The sequence below is a fragment of the Cervus elaphus genome, chromosome 23, assembly GCF_910594005.1.
Source record: "Cervus elaphus chromosome 23, mCerEla1.1, whole genome shotgun sequence".
Taxonomy (NCBI): domain Eukaryota; kingdom Metazoa; phylum Chordata; class Mammalia; order Artiodactyla; family Cervidae; genus Cervus; species Cervus elaphus.
This window is the reverse complement of record NC_057837.1, coordinates 78,359,982-78,371,520: the sequence shown is the minus strand read 5'-3', so window position 1 is coordinate 78,371,520 and position 11,539 is coordinate 78,359,982. Positions and strand designations below refer to the sequence as shown.

The 11,539-nt window shown below is 54.9% G+C and overlaps 2 long non-coding RNA genes across 4 annotated transcripts; one reads left to right on the top strand and one right to left on the bottom strand.

The window, feature by feature from the left end:
* Positions 1-933: 933 nt before the first annotated feature.
* On the bottom strand, positions 934-10,273 carry LOC122681963. Of its 2 annotated transcripts, none has more exons than XR_006337167.1 (5): positions 9,634-10,273; positions 8,838-9,522; positions 8,471-8,707; positions 6,960-7,795; positions 934-4,956 (listed from the first exon to the last, which is right to left on the bottom strand). It is a non-coding gene; the product is annotated as an uncharacterized LOC122681963 (long non-coding RNA). The 2 variants fall into 2 exon arrangements; XR_006337166.1 differs by lacking the exon at positions 934-4,956 and adding an exon at positions 6,348-6,734.
* LOC122681964 lies at positions 4,691-6,098 on the top strand. 2 transcript variants are annotated; one of them, XR_006337169.1, is made up of 4 exons: positions 4,691-4,733; positions 4,837-4,986; positions 5,148-5,226; positions 5,974-6,098. It is a non-coding gene; the product is annotated as an uncharacterized LOC122681964 (long non-coding RNA). The 2 variants fall into 2 exon arrangements; XR_006337168.1 differs by having other exon boundaries at positions 5,148-5,262; positions 5,974-6,094.
* Positions 10,274-11,539: the final 1,266 nt, after the last annotated feature.

The window sequence follows — 11,539 nt, the reverse complement described above, 5'->3', positions numbered from 1 at the left end:
CACCTTCCATCCGGTGATGGTACCTTGTCAAAGTCATCAGTGACCCCAGGTCATTATTAAATCAGTGTTCAACATCTACGGTCATCTCACTGGAATGGTTAGCAGCACCAGCGGGTTAAGCCCTCCTACTTTCCTGACATGCTTCCTTCACTGGCCCCAGGCCCCTGAGTCACCTCTTTTCCACTGGCCTCTCCTCACCATCTATCACTGGTTCCTCCTCATCTTCCCAACATTGGGATACACCCAGGCTCAGCTCTTGGACCTCTCTTCCATCTGCCCTGGTTTCCTTGATGACCATATCCAATCACTTAAATACTATCCATGTGACCAGGACGCCCACATTTATATCACCTGCCTGGATCCTACCCCTGAATTCCAGACTCAATTTTCCACCAGCCTGCTTGACAAACTCCATTTGGAACTCAAGGTGGCATCTGGCCTCAGACAGTGAGGAACTGAGGCCCTCAGTCCACAGCCCAGGGAGAACCAAACCCTGCCAACAGCCGCTGATTTTGCCTGGAAGTGGATCCCACTCCGTCAGGCCTTCAGCAGCCTCTGGCCCTGCCTCCTATTTGATCACAGCCCCATGAGTAACCCTGAGCAGAGGCCCCAGTTAAGCTGCTCCTGGCTTCCCAACTCAGAGAGACTGTGAGATGATGTGTTCTTTTCAGCTGCTAAATTTCAAGGTAATCTGTTACACAGCTACAGGCAATTAACTATTAGAGAGAGGTCAAGTAACCAGCCCGAGGTCATAGTTTGTTGGGAGGGAGTCAGGATCCAAGCCCAGTCTGTCCTCTACATCAGTGGTCCCCAACCTTTTCGGTCAACTGATTAGAAAAGACTCTGAGGCTGGGATAGATTGAGGACAGGAGAAGGAGATGACAGAGGACGAGATCATTGGATGGCATCACTGGCTCAATGGACATGAGTTTGAGCAAACTCCAGGAGTCAGTGAAGGACAGAGAAGCCTGGCGTGCTGTAGTCCATGGGGTTGCAAAAGAGTTGGACGTGACTTAGCGACTGAACAACAACCTTTTTGGCACCAGAGACCAATTTCATGGAAGACCATTTTTCCACAGAAAAATGGGATTTGGAGGGATGGTTTCAGGATGATTCAAGCACATTTTATTTATTGTTCACTTTATTTCTAAATCTAATGCCATTACTGATCTGACAGGAGGTACGGTCCTCGGCCTGGAGGCTGTGGACACCCACCCTAGATCTTGTGTTTTTAAATTTCAAAACGGACTTCACTGGTGATCCAGTGGTTGGGACTTCGCCTTCCAATGCAGAGGGTATGGGTTCAATCCCTGGTCAGGGAGCTCAGATCCCACATGCCTTGTGGCCCCTATAGACTAAAACATAAAACAGAAGCAGTTTTGTAATAAATTCAATAAAGGGCCCACATCCAGAAAAAAAAAAAGTTTTACAAAAATAAACCTCAAAGCATACATCTCAGAACATTCCCCATCTTGAGTCACAACGCAAGTTTCCCCCAGCACCTCCGCAAAGCAGGAGGATGCTTGTCAGCGCTGTCCCTAACAGCTTGATGGGTCTGAACAGCGGCCTCCTTACTGGTCTCTGTGCTGCTCCTCCCCACTCACTCAGCTGCCAGACGTTGGTTCTGAGGTGCCAAACGGACCGCATCACTCATAAATGTAAAGCCCCATATGACCCATCCAGGGGTCCCCAGGCTGCCGCCGGTCCCACCCAGAGCTGGTGCCCACATGTTCGCTGCACACCCGTCCTGGTCACGGGCCACAGGCCTCCCCACGCTGGGTCCTTCCTCCCAGGTGGCTGTCCACCCCCACGTGGGGATTCTGGGGGAGCCTCCTCCCGCCCACTGAGCACCTGGTCAACTGCTCCCCTTTATCCTCACGCCCCCCTCTCCTGGGTCCTGGGCATCAGCATTTAAACTAGCTGGGTGTCCCCTGTCTACCTGAACCAGAAATAAAAACAGAGAAAGCCGTCACCCCCACGCTGAGTGATATGAGCCAAGGAACACAGGAAGCTTCTAGAAACTGGAAAAGGCCAGATTCTGCTCTGGAGCCTCCAAAAGGAACAGCCCGGCTGACATCTTGCCTTTAGGACTCTTATCTCCAGAAATGTAAGATAATTAATTTGTCCCATGAGCCATTAAGTTTGTGGTGACTTGTGGCAACAACAGGAAACTTGTAAGAAATAGTAGTACCTACTCTTCCCTAACAACCTACCAGCTGGGTGCCAGCCACTTCAGTAGGCCATGAATATGGACTGAAAACTCAGGCTAAAATCCTGGCCCTCAATGTAATGGTGTTAGGAGGTGCCTTTGGGAGTAATTAGGTCTTAAGGGTGGAGCCCTCATGAAGGGGATTAGTGCCCTTACAAAAGAGGCCCCAGAGAGCTCTCCTTCCACCCCATGAGGACACAAGATGTGGGCAGTCTGCAGTCTACAAGAGGGCCCTCACCAGGACCTGCCCATGTTGGCATCCTGCTCTCAGACTCCCAACCTCTGGAACTGTGAGAAATAAATTGCTATTGCTCGCAAGCACCCCTCCCCACCCCCGCCACCATGGTATTTGGTTATAACAGCCCAAATAGATGGTGACAGTCATTCCCAGTATTCTGCCACGCAGGCTCTCTTACCTACATTTTACTCATCAGGAATCAGAGGCCCTGAGAGGTGGCATGACTTCCCCAGGTCCATGCAACTCACTCCAGCAGAGCCCAGCTGCACAGCCCTGGCGCTTTGACTCCGAAACCCACGTTCTGCGCTCTGAGCCGCACTGCTTCTCCAGTGCCCCTCCACCTTGTTGGGCTTCGATTTCTCCATTTATCTCATGAATCGATTTGATTAGATTAGCCCGTCCACCAAACACAAACTTTGTGAGCTGTTAGCAGATGTTCCATAGGGAGGAGACTGGGGGAAGCAGGTTTATGGTATGATATCTTTGGAAGTGCTGAATTGGAGTTAGAAAGCTTTTCTTGCTTTTTGCTGCAGGCCTCAGAATCTCTCAGAGACGAAGAGTACCACAGCTGTTTAAAAGGTGGAAACAAAGCATTTCTTACCTGGCTGACCCATGGGGCCATGTGGAGCAGAACATTGCTCAGGACTAATTCTGGGGACACCTCACTCTGAAATACTGATGCTCTGGACAGTCTTTTCATTTACAAAGGGCCTGGGTTCTACAAGCTTTTACACACACACACACACACACATATACACACACACCCATCAGCGGTCTTAAACTGATGCTAATACTGCTAAGTTCTGCTCCGAGGAGGGAGACCCAGGTTGAGTCTGCCACTGAGCCCCCCAGGGAAGCCCGGCTGTAGCCTGCCTCCTGAGATGGGTCCTTCCCCTCCTCTGAGTTTCCTGTCACCGCACTGACAAATTGCCACAAACTTATGCCTTAAAACAGCTGAGCGTTATCGCCTTACAGTCTGGGAGGTCAGAAGCCTACAGTCAAGGTGATGGCAGGGCTGCATTCCTTCTGGAAGCTCAAGGCTTTTTCCTGCCTTTTCCAGCTTCTGGGGGCCACCCACACTCCTTGGCTCACGGCCCCTTCCTCCGTCTATCACCAGCAGAGGCAGGTCCAGCCTTCCTCGCTGCCTCCCTCGTCCACGTTTACGGGCTCTTATGGTTCCACTGGACCCACCCGTGTCCCCCAGGCCAGTCTCCTGACCGTGAGGTCAGCTGACTAGCAAGCTTAATTCCAGCTGCAACCTTAACCCCGCTCTCCAGGTGGCATCCATTCACGGGTTCCAGGGTCTAGGTGGATGTCTTCAGGGGCTGTTACTGTGCTGCCCTCGCCTCCTCTACTCAGCTCTGAACTCGGCACAGTAACAGCGCTCAGGGCTGTGCCTGTGACGCTCTCACCACGGGCGCCCGTCACCCCTTCTGACAGGAAACCGAGGCTCAGAGGTGTGAAGTCGCCTGCTGAGGCCGCCCAGCGGGAAAGCAGCCCAGCTGGGGCTCATGGCCACCTCCACGCGGGTGCCTCGGGAGCCCAGGCTCTTGGCCACCATGTGGGGGTGCCTGTAACCCACCACGGATCAGCTCCTCCCCCAGTAAGCGCCCCCACCTGCTTCGCTCAGGAGAGCGGACACAGTCCTAAGCTCCACGCGTCACTTCCACAGGCCCATGAGCCCACTTCCCTGGCCCTCAGGGTTCTCCTCCCTGGGCCTCCCCCAGCTGTTGTGCAGAAACACTCGACGTGCAAAGACCCCACACAGGCCTTACCAGGTGAGTCTCTATAAATGGTGGCTGCCCTTGGGAGCTGGGGGTGGTGCTTCTCCTGACTGTTTATAAAGCCCCAGCCAGGGCTTCTTCCCTGGTGGCTCAGCGGCAAAGACTCCGCCTGCCAAGGCAGGAGACAGGGGTTCAAGCCCTGATCCGGGAAGATCCCACATGCAGTGGAGCCACCAAGCCGCATGCCGTGACTACCCAGCCTGTGCTCTGGAGTCTGGCAGCCGCAACGACTGAGCCCATGAGCCCGAGAGCCCGTGCTCTGAGACAGGAGAAGCCGCCGCAATGCAAAGCCTGCGCACCGCAACTCAGCAGCCCCCGCACGCCACCACAAGGGGAAAGCCCCCGTGCGGCAGTGAGGAGACAGCACAGCTGAAAATGAACAAATAAATTAAAAAAATAGAAAATTACTGGCTTGGACAAAATGAACCATCGGTAAGGATTTTTCACAAAAGCCACACACAACATTGGAAATCCGACAGCCAGGGATGTGAGCGTGTATCTGGTGAGTGCCTGGGCCAGGTGCTTCTACTCGGGTCTGCTCGCAGGATCCACCCAGAAGCACCTGGAGGCCTGGCTCAGTCGCTCCACCCTCACTGCACATCCAGGGAAACCGAGGCCGGGTAGCTGGGTGAGAGCGCCTGCTCGCTCCACGTGTACTCCTCAGTGACGCTGGGGGTGTGTTCTGGACACAGCAGGGGAGAGCGCACATTCCGGCAGGAGACAGACTGTAAACCGTGGACACAGAAGGGATGGAGGTAAGCGACAAGAGCCACGGAGGAGGGAAGCGGTTGGTCAGGCAAGGAGGCTGGATAGGCAGGTGGGTGGGAGCTGGTAGGGTGGCTGGTGGCATGATGGTGAGTGTCAGGGCGTGCCTGGCACCCCACGAAGCCCTGATCACAGTCACCCTGCGGGCCAGGTCTCTCCTTGTTTTTCAGGCCAGGTGCGAGGCTCCAGGAGGGCCCCCGATGATGCCCACACAGCGTGAAGTGGCAGAGGTAGGACCTGAACAGGTCCGTGTGTGCCCCATGCAGGTACCCGTAACCCCTGCCCCCAGAGGGGACCACGAGGCCACACCGTGAGGGGGTGCTGCCCAGGAACCTCAGATCAACAGTGTCACAGGGTTACATCAGAACACAGCCGGGGGCTGTCCTGGTTCCCCCAGCAAGAGGACGAGGACGAGGTGCCCCCTAAGATGGGTGGGGGAGATCCGCTCAAGGAGGTTTGTTTGGAGGGTCTAAAAACCCGAACCTGGCCACGAGCACTAGTGCGGAAACGCACGTCTTCTCCCTGTGAATGTTATGAGTCTTAGAAATCCAGCTTCCTTCCCAGGCCAGGCTGGAGGGGGGTGAGCTCCTGCCAGCTGGAACCCCAACGTGCTCCCTAAGTGGGTACAGCTGTCGGCTTCTGTGTTTCAGAACCATTCACGTGTTACCGTGACATTAAATGCTTTTCTTCCTAATGAGCATTTCCCCCTTAAACATCCGAAGGTGAAGAGAGACATCCTCTGAGCCCAGCCAAGGCCAAGTCTGTGCAGAAATTTCCCTGATGCGGATACTGGGGCACATTCTGTTAGTAAGACGAGGAGCGTTTCCCGAGGCAGAGACGCTGGGTGGAGCCCTGCTGCCCCCTAGAGGGACGCGTCCCAGAGGCCCAGGCGGGAGGCGATGCTGGCCCTGGGCCCGGGGCTCCCCCTGGGCCTCCTGTAAGGCCCCTCTCTGCCCGTCCTCTGCATCTCCCTCCAGGACCACCTTCCGCCTGACCTCCGTCCATCTGCCGCGTCAACACGATGTAGGAGGAGCCCCCAGCTCTGCTAGCCGGTCCCGAGCTCCCAAGGACGCAGCTCGCTCTGCCCAAAACACTGGCCAACATCCCCCAGGACATCTGCCAGGCCTCTCTGAAGATTTTAAAGCCCCAAACCCTAAAGAAAATAGGGTTTCTATGCCAGCCTCCAACCTGATTCAAACAAGCCCCATTCTCAAGAGGGAAGATCAGGAAAGAGGAGGGCGCTCTCAGGGGCTTCCCAGGCGGCTCCAGTGGCCAGCACGGGAGACCTAAGAGACTCCAGTTAGATCCCTGGGTCGGGAAGATCCCCTGGAGAAGGAAATGGCAACCCACTCCAGTGTTTTTGCCTGGAGAATCCCATGGACAGAGGAACCTAATGGGCTACAGTCCACGGGGTGGCAGAGTCGGACACGGCTGAAGCGGCTGAGCACGCACACAAGGAGCTCTAAGATGTTTCAGGATGTCGCATGATCACTACTTTTAGGGTCTTTGTTTTTTTTTAATAAATATTCCTCAGATTATTAACAAAATTTTTTGGTGCACGGCTCTGCTTGTGTGTAAGAACGTTAACATTTAAGTATTCCTCGGGATTAGCTGTGGCTTATGAAGCAAGTTCTAGGAACGCTGTGGTTGTGAAGGAACCTCACGGTTCACTCCCTGAGCCCTCGGGATGGTTCCAGGAAACCGTGTCGTTGCTGCCAGCACTTTACCTACGAGGAAACTGAGGCACAGAGGGGTGCAGCAACTGGCCAAGATCACACTAGGCCCAGAAGTGTGGGGGAGGTTCCAGCCTGGTCCGTCTCAGCATCTGGGGTCCAGCCCAAGGGTCACATCTCCCGGGAAGCCTTCCCTGCCCTCCCTGGTTGCAGCTGGTCCACCCATCCTGCCCTAGTCAGGCCCCAGCCCTGCTGGTCTTGCCCTTCCCTGCTTTCCTTTGCAGAAATACCTGCAACCTGTGTAGTGTCTGTGTCTGCTGGGTCTGTCTCCCCCACTGCAAAGTCAGCTCTGTGAAGGCAGCTAACATATCCATGTTTGCATTGCTTCAGTCTCCTCGGGGCCCAGCACTGTGCCTGGTGCTCCCTCGACATTTCTGGAAGGAAGGAGGGGAGGGAGGGAGGAAGTTGGGAAGGAAGGGAGGTGCAGTTTCCACTCTCAGGAAGCTCCCACTTAATGGGGGGAATTAGGCATTACTGACCGTCACAGGTTAAATGGGGCCTCCCGGCAGTGCTAGAGGTAGAGAACCCACCTGCCAATGCAGGAGATGTAAGAGTCGCGGGTTCAATCCCTGGGTTGGGAAGACCTCCTGGAGGAGGGCAAGGCAACCCACTCCAGTGTTCTTGCCTGGGGAATCCCATGAAGAGAGGAGCCTGGCGGGCTACAGTCCATGGGGTCACAAAGAGTGAGACACGACTGAAGTGACTTTAGCATGCATGCACGCCTCAGACCCCACGAGTGTCCACCAGGAACCTGTGAAAGTTACCTTATTTGGAAAAAGCGTCCTTGGCATTATCAGTGACCTCAAGATCATCCTGGATTATCTGGGGGTGGGGGTGGGGCCTCAACCCAGTGCCCAGTGTCCGTCTGAGAGGAGGAAAAGGCAGAGAGACCCAGAGACGGCCTCGTGAAGACAGGGGCAGAGACTAGGGTTGGGCTGCTACGAACCAAGGAATCTCTGGAGCATCCAGAAGCTAGAAAAAGCAATGAGGGAGCCTCCCTAGCTGGAGCCATCAGAGGGACCGTGGCCTGGTGGACACTTTGATTTTGGACTTCCAGCCTCGAGGTCTGAAAGAAAACAAATTTTGGTTGTTTTAAGCTTGACAGTTTGTGGCAATTTTTTATAGCCACCCCAGAAAGAAACACATTGGCCACTCACAGGTGGTTTGTTGTTGTTTAGATGCTAAATCATGCCTGATGCTTTGCCCACGGACTGAAGCCTGCCAGGTCCCACCGTCCATGGGACTGCCCAGGCAAGAAGACTGGGGTGGGTTGCCATCTCCTCCTCTAGGGGACCTTACTGACCTAGGGATCGAACCCGCGTCTCTTGTGTCTCCTGCACTGGCAGGAGGATTCTTGACCACTAGCCACTGGTTCATCAATACTCAAACGCCTCACAGGGGGGCTCACAAGATGCGGACAGTAGGGGCGCCATCCAAGGAGCTGCTCCAACAGGTGGAGCGGTCAGCTCGGCCCTCCAGGCCTCTGGGGCACTTGCCTCTCCCTGAGGCACAGGCCCCTCTGGCTGTGTCAGTCATCGTTGCTACCATGAGCAGACCTTCACAGTATCTTCTATCCCACCTTTTGGAGTCCCTGGAGTCCCCCTTTCCCCCAGCCCACACCCCTGCCAAATGCAGCCACCGTCCTCCCCACAGGCGTGGCTCTCAGCTAAACACACAGGTGCTCGCTTCCCTCCCGTGCAGGCCCCACCCCACCCTGCCCGAGGCCACAGCCGCCCCTCACCGGAGCTTCCCAGAGTCCTCTGGTTGGAGGCGACTGCTCCCAGTCTGGTCCCTTCCAACAGCCTGCAGGCCCTCGGGGAAATGAAAGTTTCATTCCCACCTGTCTTCGCAGACCACAGAGTGGACAGCAGATAATCAGAACCAAGACTGTGGTCGGGCTTCCCAGGGGGTTCAGGGGTAAAGAATCTGCCTTCCAATGCAGGAGACACAGGTTCGATCCCTGGGTCAGGAAGATCCCCTGTAGAAGGAAACGGCCACCCACTCCAGTATTTTTACCATGGAGAAATCCCATGGACAGAGGAGCCTGGCGGGCTACAGTCTATGGAGTCTCAGTCAGACACGACTGAGCACGCATGCACACAACTGACCTCGGTCAACCTCAGCTTTCTGCTGCTCTCCAGCCCGTGTAGCCAACCTGCTGCTCCCCGTTCCTATCACCGCTGACCTTGAACCCCACTCAGGGCCTGCTCACCACCTCGGACCGCCCTTTGCCACCTCTCCGGTTCACAGCTTCTCCCACGGGGCTCAGCAGGCTTTGCTTCGGGCTTTGTGTTCCTAATGGGACCTCCGATTCTGCCACCAGATAGTCCCGCCCAAGTGGGTCAGGAGCTTTGACCTTCCACTCTGACCTCCCAGCTCCTGAGACGTACTGACAGCGCCACTCAGACCACAAACTCCAGGGGTGCCTGCCTGACAGGACGCTGCTAGGACAGACAGCTCCGTGAGAACGCCGTGGTCTGCAATGACTCAGTAATATCGGCCGGCGTCACATGAGAACGACCACGACCACGACGATCGTCCCTGTCGCCCCCGGCTGGCCCCAGGTCCGTGCGGGCCTCCGGGAAGCCGATGGGGGACGGCACCCCGACTCTGACTGAGGCCGGCGGCCCCCCAGCCCCCGAGGCCGTGTGGGAGGGCCCCGGGCCTGGCCTGCGTCCGCCGCGTCCCTTCTCCTCCAGGGTCGGTTTCTGTGGTGCTGGCGGATGTTTTCAAAATGATGCGCGCATACTTCTGAGGTCAACGTCTAATCAGAAACGACTTCTAGACGGTGCCCTGGTTTAAAAAGAAAGAGAGAAGAAATTGAGTGAGTCATCATCCAAACCATTTGAATGAAACAAAGACACAACAAACTCTCTGCTTTCCTCTTGCGCCAGAACAGATTACCTCAGCCCTGCAGGGCCCAGCTGGAGGGAATTAAAGGCATCTCCGGCTCCCCAGATAGGAAGGCGGTGCAGACCCGCCATGACTCACGGCGAGAACCACAGCGATGCAGTCGCTTCGGTCAGAATCTGGAACCCTCCACGGGCCTGCGGCTGGATCCGCGGCTCCAGAGGGGGCTCTGGGAGCCGGGCGCTGATGAGTGGGGGACACAGGAGGCCAAGAGGTTGCAGACCCAGGGAGCAGTCGGGGCGGGGGGGCGTGAAGAGACCCCGACATTGCAGGGACCGCCACCCCCCAAGGCCTTCCAGGGCGCGGGAGGACGCTGCCAGACCTAGGCGGGGCGGGGGGGGGGGTGGGGGTCACAAATGTCCCCAACACCCCGCTGATGGCTCGAGTCGCAGTGTCAGCAAGTCCTCCTCCTGGGCCAAGCTTCTCCCAGGGCCTGCCATCCAACACCCTTGCCCTGTGGGGAAGGGACAAACAGCCATTTCCCGGGGGTCGTGGGCTTCCTTCTGGAAAACTGCGTCTGCCAAGGTTCTGAACTTGGAAGACTTTGCCAGACAGACTTTTCCCGGGAGTGGGAGAGTGGGAGGGAGGCTTGACGGGACACAACTGAGCGGACAGGCTGAGCTGGCTGCCAGAGGTGGGCTCCAGACCGCCTCCCGCCCCCCAACCGTGAGCGTTACTCCAAAAGGCGCGGCTTCCGCTCGGGGTTGTCAAGATGATGCAACACTTTGAGAGAATTAATTTGGGGGAAATTGAACTTGTTTCTAAAACGATAGCAATAATACATAATAAAACTTTTTTTTTCAACAATAAAAAAGAAGTATTAGGTGCAAACATGAAGACAACTGTAATACCTCAGGATATAAATATCTGCGCGGGGTTGAGGGGAGGGGGCGGAGCGCAAAAAGTAAAGTGTAACAAGAGAAGTCTTCCACCAGAGGCCCCTCCCGCCCCCTCCCCAGGGGCGTCAATTTTTGGCTCAGGTTTTCTAGTTTTTCTGATGGTAGTTTTCCTTTAACAATATGTCTACTTCTCCTTCTGGATTATTCATCCTTGCTGCGCTTAGTCACTCAGTCATGTCTGACTCTTGGCGACCCCATGGACTGCAGCCCGCCAGGCTCCACTGGGGATTCTCCAGGCAAGAAGGCTGGAGTGGGTTGCCATTCCCTTCTCCAGGAGATCTTCCCAACCCAGGGATTGAACCCAGGTCTCCCGCATTGCAGACGGATTCTTTTAGATGGTATTGAACAGTTCCTTCCATTGAAAGATAAAGAAATTAGTGCAGTTATTCTGACTTCAGTCTGTTGTTACCTCTTGCCTCCTAAGCGTGTTAGTTACCTTAGTTTTACTTCGCAGACCCTGAGGTCAGTATATCTGAATTCAAATCCCACCTCTGCCACTTTTTGCTGGATGACTTTGGACAAGTTACTTAACCTCTCTGTGTTCCACGTTCCTTATCAGTAAAAATGAGGATATTGATAGTCTCTGCTTCACAAAGTTTTCATGCAGATAAAAAGTGTTAATTCATGCTAAGTGCTTGGAATAGTGCCTGCTATATACTGTCTCAGTGTTACTATTATTCCTCATTATTCTGTTCTAGAATTTAGAACTAAATCTTCTTTGAACTGTCAACTGTTGTTCAGTCGCTAAGCAGTGTCTGACTCTTTGCAGTCCTATGGACTACAGCACACCAGGCTTCCCTGTCCTTCACTATCTGCCGGAGTTTCCTCAAACTCATGTCCATGGAGTCAATGATGCTATCTAACCATCTCATCCTCTGCTGCCCCCTTCTCCTTCCCTCAGTCTTCCCTAGCATCGGGGTCTTTTCCAGTGACTCAGCTCTTTGCATCAGGTGGCCAAAGTATTGGAGCTTCAGCTTCAGCTTCAGCATCAGTCCTTCCAA